Raw genomic sequence first — 10,198 nt, forward strand, 5'->3', positions numbered from 1 at the left:
CTTGAACCTTTGAATCCGTAACTTGTTTCCAAGTTATTGAACAAATTTATGAAAACCTCTTTTTCCATTCTGAACATTCGTTTGCACCGAATTATGTTTCCCCTCAACATCTCTTGAAGGAAAATATGCCCCGTTTTTTTTTAATCAATACAAGGAACTTTATGTATGTATGTATCATAATAAATTTGCATCAAATGAGCAGTTTTCCGTATAAGGAAAACGTTCTATATATATATATATATATATATATATATATATATATATATATATATATATATATATATATATATATATATATATATATATATACATACATATATATATATATATATATGTATGATAGACAACACCAAAAAGTAGTTTCACTATTCACAATGGAAGGCAGCCTCCAACGATCAAAGCGACTCCGGAGATAATTATACAATCTTCTGAAGCGTCTTCATTGAGCAGTACAAGGAGAAGGCTCAAACAGCTTGAGGCTAAACTAACTGAGGCTGAATTAAATGAGTATTTAGAGAATACATCGGATAGGGGGAATAGAGGTCTCATATTGGTTGTTCTGTTCGTGCTGGAAGAATTGTTCGGCGAGAACTAGGAGGCTGACTTGAAAGCCAAGGGAGTTATTGTGGAAGTCCCGAAGACTGGAGAAAGGGTTTTTGTGCCAACCTCGGAAGTTGACTAGAAGCCATGAAACAGAGAATTAAAGTTCTTACGATTTCTAATGATATTGTAGTTCTTTGGAATTCTAATGATATTGTAGTTCTTGCTTTTTCTAATGATATAGTTGTTTTTAGTTTTTCTAATAATTTGTTTTTATTACCAACTAAATTTACAAAAGGTTGTTGGCGGTCAATTAGTTACGAACATATAACTAAACGCGACTAATTAGTTACAAACAGATAACTAAAATCGGTCAATTAGTTACAAACAGAGAACTAAACGCAGTCAATTAGTTACAAACGGGTAGCTAAACGCATAATTAAAGGTTATTGGCGGCAATAAATGCAGCTTTAAACATTATGGTTGGGGGAATTTAATTGAAAGCTGCATTTATTGTCGCCAACAACCTTTAAATATGTGTTTAACTACCTGTTTGTAACTAATTGACTGCGTTTAGTATTCTCGTTGTAACTAATTGACCGATTTTAGTTACCTGTTTGTAACTAATTAGCCGCGTTTAGTTACCTATTCGTAACTAATTGACCGCCAACAACATTTGTAAAACACATAATAAAAGGTTGTTGACAGCAATAAATGCAGCTTTAAACATTATGGTTGAGGGCATTTAATACCAATAAATGCAGCTTTCAAACCTGATACAACTATATTGTTGAGGCCATTAATATTCATATTCATATTCAAATTCAAATTCAAACTCAAATTCATGTTCAAATTTTGCTACGGATTTTGCATACAAATTCAAATACAAATGATGTCTAGAGTTAAACATACACCATGAAAATTGAAATAAAAAGTTCATAACTAAATTAGATTATTACATTTCGTTCAACGAAATTGGACTGCAACAAGTTGCCCAGTTGTATCCTACTCCTCCGCATCGAGAACATTTTCGACCACCAATGCTATCACCTTTGCCTTGAGATGGTATTCTTCTCTTTTTCGGTATGCCAGTCTGACATGCGTACATTGAAGGAGGTTTGACTATGATCAGTTTCACGTTGTCGAGAATCACCCATGACTCAACGTTGCCGTGTGGATGGATTACACTTGTATAAGAATATTTTCAATAGTCTGTAGTGTAAAACAAAGAAATATAGTCATCAACAACATAGTTCCGAAAACGACAACATGCGATCCCGTGGGGACATAAAATTGTCTATTTGAAACATACGACACGTGCATGTCTTATTCGTCAAATTTATAGTCCATGACTGACCATCCCTGTCAATGACCTCGAACTCATACACCGATGACGGTCTCACCTATACAATCTAGAAAAAAATAGATTTTAGTTACCTATATGTAACTATATTTCGTCAATTAGTTACGAGTTTGTAATTAAACTTTGTTAATTAGTTACAAATACGTAACTAATACACAAACTTACGTACTACAAAAAATATATAAGTTACATGAATGTAACTAATAAACATATATTAGTTACGTATTTGTAACTAATTCACAAAGTTTAGTTACAAACTCGTAACTAATCCACGAAATATAGTTACATATACGTAACTAAAATATATATTTACACAATCTTATTTGCATACCACAAGCTTGTCTGGTGTACCCGATAAGCTTTGCATTCGAATCCACAGAGGGAGTAGTCATGGTACCAAGGGCTTTTTCTCTTCTTCATAAAACCATTTTTTCATCCTCTCCCTCAAGAAATCAAAGAACTTCGAGATCGGAAACTCCAGAGCTTTGAGAAGTACAGAGTTCAAAGATTCAGCGTTGTAGGAAGTCATGATGGAGTACCTTTTTCGCTGAAATGTGTGCGAGCCCACTTCTCATGGCCTACCTCCTTCTCAAGGTAGGTTCGGATTCTCATGTCTTCTTCATCAAGCATATCCATAAACTTTTCCCACTCAACGTGTGCGTACGCCTTGGCGGCACCAGAAAATTACAAGCCGCTTCTTTCATCAAACCTTTAAATTTATTATGCGCGTTTTTCAGTAGATGGTACATGATGATCAGATTCTCTGAATACCTTTCCAACAGCCTGAAGTATTCCTTTGTTCTTATCCGACACAATCACTTAATGTTGTCTCTCCCCAATTTCTTTTTTTAATTGTGTTAAGAAGTAAATCCACGACTCTGTAGACTCTGAATCACCAACGCCAAAGGCGAGTAGATAAATTTGTTTGTTTGCATCCATCCCACAAGTTGAAAAGAGTGTGCCTTTATAGTAATTCGTCAAAAAAATTCCGCCGATGATGATTGCGGGACGAAGATACTTCTATCCCTTTTTCCATGCGCTAAAGGACATAAAGAAGTATCTAAAACGACGGAAACATACAATAGTAACGAGGTCGAATGAAGAACCTGGATTGGCCGTCTCCATCATGTACCTCAATGTACGCAGCTTTGCGAACGATCCGTCCTCAGTCCCATATAACAATTCTAAAGCTTTCTCTCTAGCCCTCCATGCTTTTTTATAATTTATTTGTACTCCATAATCCTGCTCCATGTGCGTCATGATGTATTTAGGCCTACACGGTGATAATGTTGGATCTACGAGAGTCTGTGTTTCACAACCTCCCCAACCAAATACATGGTTGCCTGAGGATGGTGTCATTTTGCCTGTATTGTGCAGCACAAGAGTGCTCAGAGTCGAACCTACAAAAATCAGGCACAATAACAAGTTATATGAATATATACTGTTTAACAGCTATTAGTTACATACTGGTAACTAATTTACATATTTTAGCTACATTCACGTAACTAATATCCAAGACATTAGTTACATTAATGTAACTAATACCTATAAGTTAGTAACCAAACCATGAAAATAGTGTCTAACATATAACTAATTCATTATATTACAAAACGGCTGACTATACTTACTTTTGTAGTATTACCTCCTTTTATGAAATAATAGGGGTTTTCCTCAGTCTAATTGCATGCACGGTCCACTTACAAGAGTCATCACGACAAACCACGTGGAGATAATGTGTAGTAGATGTTCTAACCTTGAACGTAAAATGATTGTTGATTGCAAATATGCTCAAATGTTTTTGCAACGTAGCTTTGTTAGCATACAATCCTCCTTTATATACCCTTATAGGAGGATGTATGTCCATCACGTCCAAGAGCATGGAATCTGATGATGGAACTGTTGTCGCTCCTTGAGAAGGCGGAGGAGTGCTCAATTCCCCGGCGGCAGGAGGGGGCTGGCTCAGTTCACCGGCGGCTAGAGAGGTGCTCGGTTCACCGACGGCTGGAGGGGACTCACTCTCACTTCTGTCAGATATGTTTCTATCGTTGGGGATATGAGATAGTTCGCCGGTAGGAAGATGGGACTCTTTAGAGATGTTTTTGGTGATATAAGAATCACGTTTCATCACAGGTGGCAAGAGAGCTACTCCTGGATCTGCAGTTCCCAGAAAACCACTCTCTCCGGCGTTCGGAGTGGAACCAACATGCGCAGAAGAAGTCTTCAATGACTCAAGCTCCAAAACCAGAGACATTTTTGATGTATTCGGTTTCTCTTTTTGAATATGTAAATAACATGCCAAACAAATGTCAGAGTCAATTACTATTGGTTTTACCGCCCCTTATGTTTCGTATTTCACACTCAGAACCCTATGAGTGTTTTGATTTAACTTTCCCCCGGTACACGTGAACAAAACTTTTGTCAAATCCTCGTACTTGGTCGTCGACAGTATGAGAACTGCATACGAAACACCGGCCTGGTAATAATCATCTCTTAGCTACTGACCGCTATGCTTGACGTAAGTAAATATATCTCTTTTCATAACGCTACAAAATTATAACAAGTACAGTTTGTTACACACATGTTACTCATTATTACCTGCTAGTGTGGCGTGTTAGTTACATTTACGTAACTAAAAAAGAAAACTATGGGATTTAGTTATAGAATAGTAAGTAAACCTCCAAACAATACATAGCTCTCACTAATTACTACCTGCCAGTGTAGCATGTTAGTTACATTTACGTAACTAGAAAAGAAAACTAGCAGAATTAGTTACAGAAAAATAACTAAACCTCCAAACAAAACCTAGGTTCTGTAACTAAAGTCAATAACGTTCAATATGGGTTTTGGCATGTAAATATGGGTTTCATAATTTTTGTTATCAAGAATCTGAGACTTACCTTTATTGATTTGGTAGATGCAGATCTGGGCCCGAAATTTACCATAAAAGCCGGCGGTAATCTCTGGTTTGAACACCAGCCCGGTCATCGGAAAAACTGACGACGACGGTGATCGAAAAATATCTTCACAGAGATCGGAAAATATCTTCACATAAATTGACGAGAACCGCGTTTATGGTGGTTGGGAAAAGGTGGGAAAATGGGATCAGAAGTGACAAATTTTTGTGGGACAGCGGCAGAGAGCAATGGCGTGGCCGTATGGAGATGAGAGGCGCGTGAGGATGGGAGCCGAAGTTGATGAAGAAGAAGGTGTGGGTTCGGTTGAAGAAGGTGGTAGAAGTTGTAATATGTGGTTTTCCTTTAGGTTAAAATAGGTAAAGTTTTTTCTCTCTCATTTGATCAGGTTTATCTCTCCTTTGATTACTCTTAGATATGTCATTTCTAAAAAAAAAAAAAAAAAAAAAAAAAAAAGGTAGTAATATGTGCTCCTATACATGTCAATCCCCCCAAAATATTAATTTTCCCCTTTTTTTTAACAACTAAAGCACGATCACTTTTTTTTATGGGATTGGGCCAAAATAGTTGGGCTCACTTAAAATTCAGTTAGAGGCAACTTTTTTCCCGTTATCATACTCGGAGTAGGAAAATTAAAAATAAAGCAAAATCATATACGCGTGTTACTCCATTTTCATAGTCGAACTACAAAAACCCACTCTATATATATATATATATATATATATATATATATATATATATGAGGGCTGAGAAGTGAAATAGTTAAATCCATATTCGAGTCTCAAATTACACTCTCTAAATATCAACATATATAAATTTGATTGATCGTGGACCAATAACAATAATAACAATGTTCATGACACCATTCAGCAGCTGGAAAACCTCGTGGCTGGTCATTCTTCTGATCATCGGTCTAATCTCCGCCAAAATCTATGAGATTTGGCTCAAGATCTTGCAACGAAGGCGAGCCAACGAGTCTTCCATCGACGCTCAATATCCCATCGTTCCGATCGAAAACCCTAACAATCGACATGAAGGAAAGGCATTGCCGGTGGAGATCGCCGGCGAGAGTTTGACGGTGAGCCGAGAGAGAGCCAAAGAGGGATGTTCGATCTGTCTTGAGGAGTTCGGGAAGAATAAGGATAAGGACGATGATGACGTGGCAGTTCTGAGATGCGATCACATGTTTCATCTCCACTGTATCGTGACGTGGACCATCAATAAAAAGTGGTGCCCGCTCTGCCGCCGGGCCGTTCACCGGGTCGTCGTGGCCAAGATGGAATTAGGGTTTAGTGATATAGAGTCCCAATAGATATTTTTTTTAAATTATATTACATCATAAATTTAGTATCATGATAATTCATGTGTGCATGTACAGATATTTTTTTTTTAAAAAAATTTCCTAAAATTATTCTTTATGATGAATGATGATCAATTTTGTTTGTTAAACTATTAGAGCTAAATTAATAAGTTGTTCGTGGCTCTAGTTTTGATTATTAAAATCTGCTATCCGGTATGAATTTTATTTACTAAATTAATGAATCAGAAATTGCACAAACTTTTTAATTTATATTATACCATAAATTTAGTATCATGTGTGAAAGTACAGATTTTTATATTTTTTCTTTAATTTTTATTCATGATGATCGATTTTTCATGATATACTATTAACTTCATTAATGTTTTTATCATAACATTCTGAACTGTTATTGTGTAGATTAGTTAAATTAATAAAATAGTTCTTGGTTGTTGCTCTAGTTTTGATTATTTTCAGCTATATCGGGAACTAAGTTAATTTTATGAGTTAATTGATATTGGAACGCGATTACTTGCGAATAGATAGGGCTGAAGTTTGAACGATATCATACGTTTTTTTAATCGTTTTCCCACTTCATTTAAATCTTGTAGCGATCTAAATTACATAGTTTCGATTCCGTAATTATCTGAACCTATTCCGAAATCTTAGCGGAAATTATATATTTTATGCGAATTTGTGCTCAATTTATTAAATATTAGAAAATTTCGTATATGCTATACTAGAGAATATCCGTAATATATATTATTTTATACAAATACTATTAGCAAATCCGAAGAAATCGTATTGCGGAAAGATCGAATATATTAACTATTTGTTCACTATAGTTAGTAATCATTATCAGCGCAATATGCCCGTATATTGACTACACGTGACAAATATGGAATCGTCACGCCACTAATTTTATTCTTAATTTATAATTTTACACTTATGCCATAATGAACTAACAAGAAAAAATTCTTAAATACCGAAACTAACCCCTTACTTCTCATGGCAGCGTCACTCTAAAGTCCAAACCAAATGACTAAATTGTATATAAAAACAGCTACATAATCTGAAATTATAAATAACAATATAGAAAAAGTTAAAGGAAAAAAAAATAATAGTATAAAAGTAGACATACGTCGTAACAAATAGAAATCCTAAACGTAGGTCTCTCTCTCTCTCTCTCTCTCTCTCTCTCTCTCTCTCTCTCTCTCTCTCTCTCGGTGCAAAATGCATAAAACAGCTCGTGCCGTAATAATGACGGTGATTCTGGGCCTCTTGCTGATCGTCTTCCTCATCGCAATCGTGACAGCAATCATATGCTACATCGCTCTCTAAGCGCCTATATCAGAGCCATCAGAAACTGCGTCGTTTTGGTGAGCGAATGTTATGGAGGATGCCACGTTATCTAGGGTTTCGGTCTTGAAGTCTCAGATTGTTAGTGACGATGCTAGTGCTACTACTTTGTCTATAGGTCATATCGTTTGATTATTTATCCAGCCACTTGTGGTGATGATATATATATAGTTTAGATTTGGTTTATGAGGATTTTTTTTTGTATATGATTCTCCTATGTAGTGGTTATGATGTTCTTGAGTATTAACTTGCATGCTGTGAAAAGAAATTGAAGTTTATTTATAGTAGCTGATGATTGAATTATAATATGTTATGTGCTGTGTCTGGTACAGTTGAAAAACGGTCAAGAAATTAGATCAGACTATTTAAACAGTCTAAATGCGGACCGGATCAAATCGGTTTAAAACGGTTAGGACTGATTCGATTCCAGTTTATATTGTTCTCGTACGGTATGGTCTAGTTTTTGCAGACCGGACCGTTTTAAACTATTTTAGACTTTTGAGACCGTATTAAAACCGGACCATCTAGACCGCTCTAAATCGTGTGAATTGTTTCAGGCCACTTTCAAATTTGTATTTATTTATCAAATTTAATAAAGTTTAACCAAAAATAAAGTTTGATATATGTTATTGAAGCATATATGATCAGTTGTTAAATTTAAATATAGGATTTTGGTGCCGAAAAAATAAGTAAGAGTTGTTTTAAACCCTACTTAATCTGTTTTAGTTTTTATTTTCTTTCCAAACATATGTTATGCAAGTCTCACCAAACACTCACTTTACGATTACGTCCACTTCCTCTTCCTCCGTTTATCTCCGGTTATTCTCGCCAGCCCATATTTCACATTATTGTGATGTATAATTATGAAAATTACCTAGTAAATCATTAAAATGTGTATCACTTCAAACAAATTATTGTAGCAATCTAAATTACAGAGTTTCTTTTTTGTAATTCTATACCTGAATACTGGCCTATATTCAAGTCGATAATATAATCCAAGCCAAAATTACATTAGAAAATTTCGTATTTTGTTAGAGAATATACGTACGTATAACGTAATATATATTATACTATACAAATACTATTAGCAAATCCGAAAAGAAATCATGGTGAAAAAGTATATTGATTATATATTCTTGATAACGATCATATACGCTGTAACTATCGCAATATACCCATATATTGACTACATATGTTAAATATCAAAAGCAATGGCTACAATGCAATCAAAAAAATTATGGCCATGCCCCTATTTTTTAAAAGCACATATACCATAATTAACAGATTTTTTTTGCTTAAATACCGAAATTAACACCTTGACTTCTCATGACAATGTTTACTCTAAATAAATTGTAAATAAAAATAAAATAAAAACTAGAAAATATGATATTAAAAATAATAATAAGAAGAAGATGGACCATAGAAAAATAATATAAACGTATACACGTAATAACAAATAGAATACGTAGATCTCTCTCTCTCTCTCTCTCTCTCTCTCTCTCTCTCTCTCTCTCTCTCTCTCTCTCTCTCTCTCTCTCTACCTCGACGCAACATGCACTACTCAGCTGTTGAGCTAGTAATGGCCATGATAATGGGCCTCTTGCTCATACTCCTCGTAGGAATAATCATCGGAATATACGCTCTCCACCGCGCCATCTCACGAACCGCCTCGGCGATCACAACTGTCTACGACACCAACGCCGACTCGGACAGCGATAGCGATGGCGCAGAGCCTAAAGAGCACGTATTGCCGGTCTTCGAGACCGGAAACGGCGTCGTTCTGACGAGCGAAAGAGAGTGTCCGATCTGCCTCGAGAACTTCGACGGAGGCCAAATTATGGCCGTAGTGGCGGCCGAGTGCGACCACACGTTTCACTTCAGCTGCATCGTCGCTTGGGCCGTGACTTCGAATTCCTGCCCCGTTTGCCGGCGAGTTGTTTCTAGGGTTTTGGTCTCGCTCTCCGAGATTGTTAGTGATGATAGTATTGATAGTTCTACTACGTCTATAGATCATGTCGTTTAATTATAAATGTATATAGTTTAGTTTGGTCTGAGTTTTTTTTTTATGGTATATGATTCTCCTATATAGTGGTGAAGATGCTCTTGAGTATTAATTACTTGCATGCTGCGGAAAGAACTTAGGATTTATTTAGCGCCTGATATTGAATTATAATTATTTATAATTTGAAAACATTTATCAGTCAGCTTAAAGATGGCATTTTGGTGCTTGAAAAAAAAAAGTAAGAGTTGTTTTAAACCCTAGTAATTGAAAATGTATTCCGAATGAGAAATAGACGTCAACCTAATCCTCTTGATTAAGTGAAGAAAAGATACAATTACACTTACTTAATTTTCGGAAACTAGTGGTCATTACTAAAATAAACTAGATAAAAATATTTGTTCATCAAACCGTACTTCATCATTAGCTCCCCTGAAAGGTAGGTTTGAGATTTAAAAAATAAATAAAAAAATAAAAAAAAAAATAAAATAAAAAAAGTTGTTTCTCAAAAAAGGTGACATCCATGTTTTCGTGTGTTAAGATCATAACATTTATAGCCCTTTTGTGTTGGCGAAAAACCAAAAAATATCCACTTGTGAGCCCGAGGATCAAATTTCCCTCGATTATGATTATGAATATGCACAAAAATCATACAGCCAAAAACAGGAGGAGATAATTCAGTGAAAGATCTATTTGAAGGAAAACAATTTTTAAGAGATTGAAGAGGG

The sequence above is a fragment of the Urtica dioica genome, chromosome 10, assembly GCF_054948205.1.
Source record: "Urtica dioica subsp. dioica isolate 48M chromosome 10, U.dioica_male_clone48M_v1_H2, whole genome shotgun sequence".
NCBI lineage: Eukaryota > Viridiplantae > Streptophyta > Magnoliopsida > Rosales > Urticaceae > Urtica > Urtica dioica.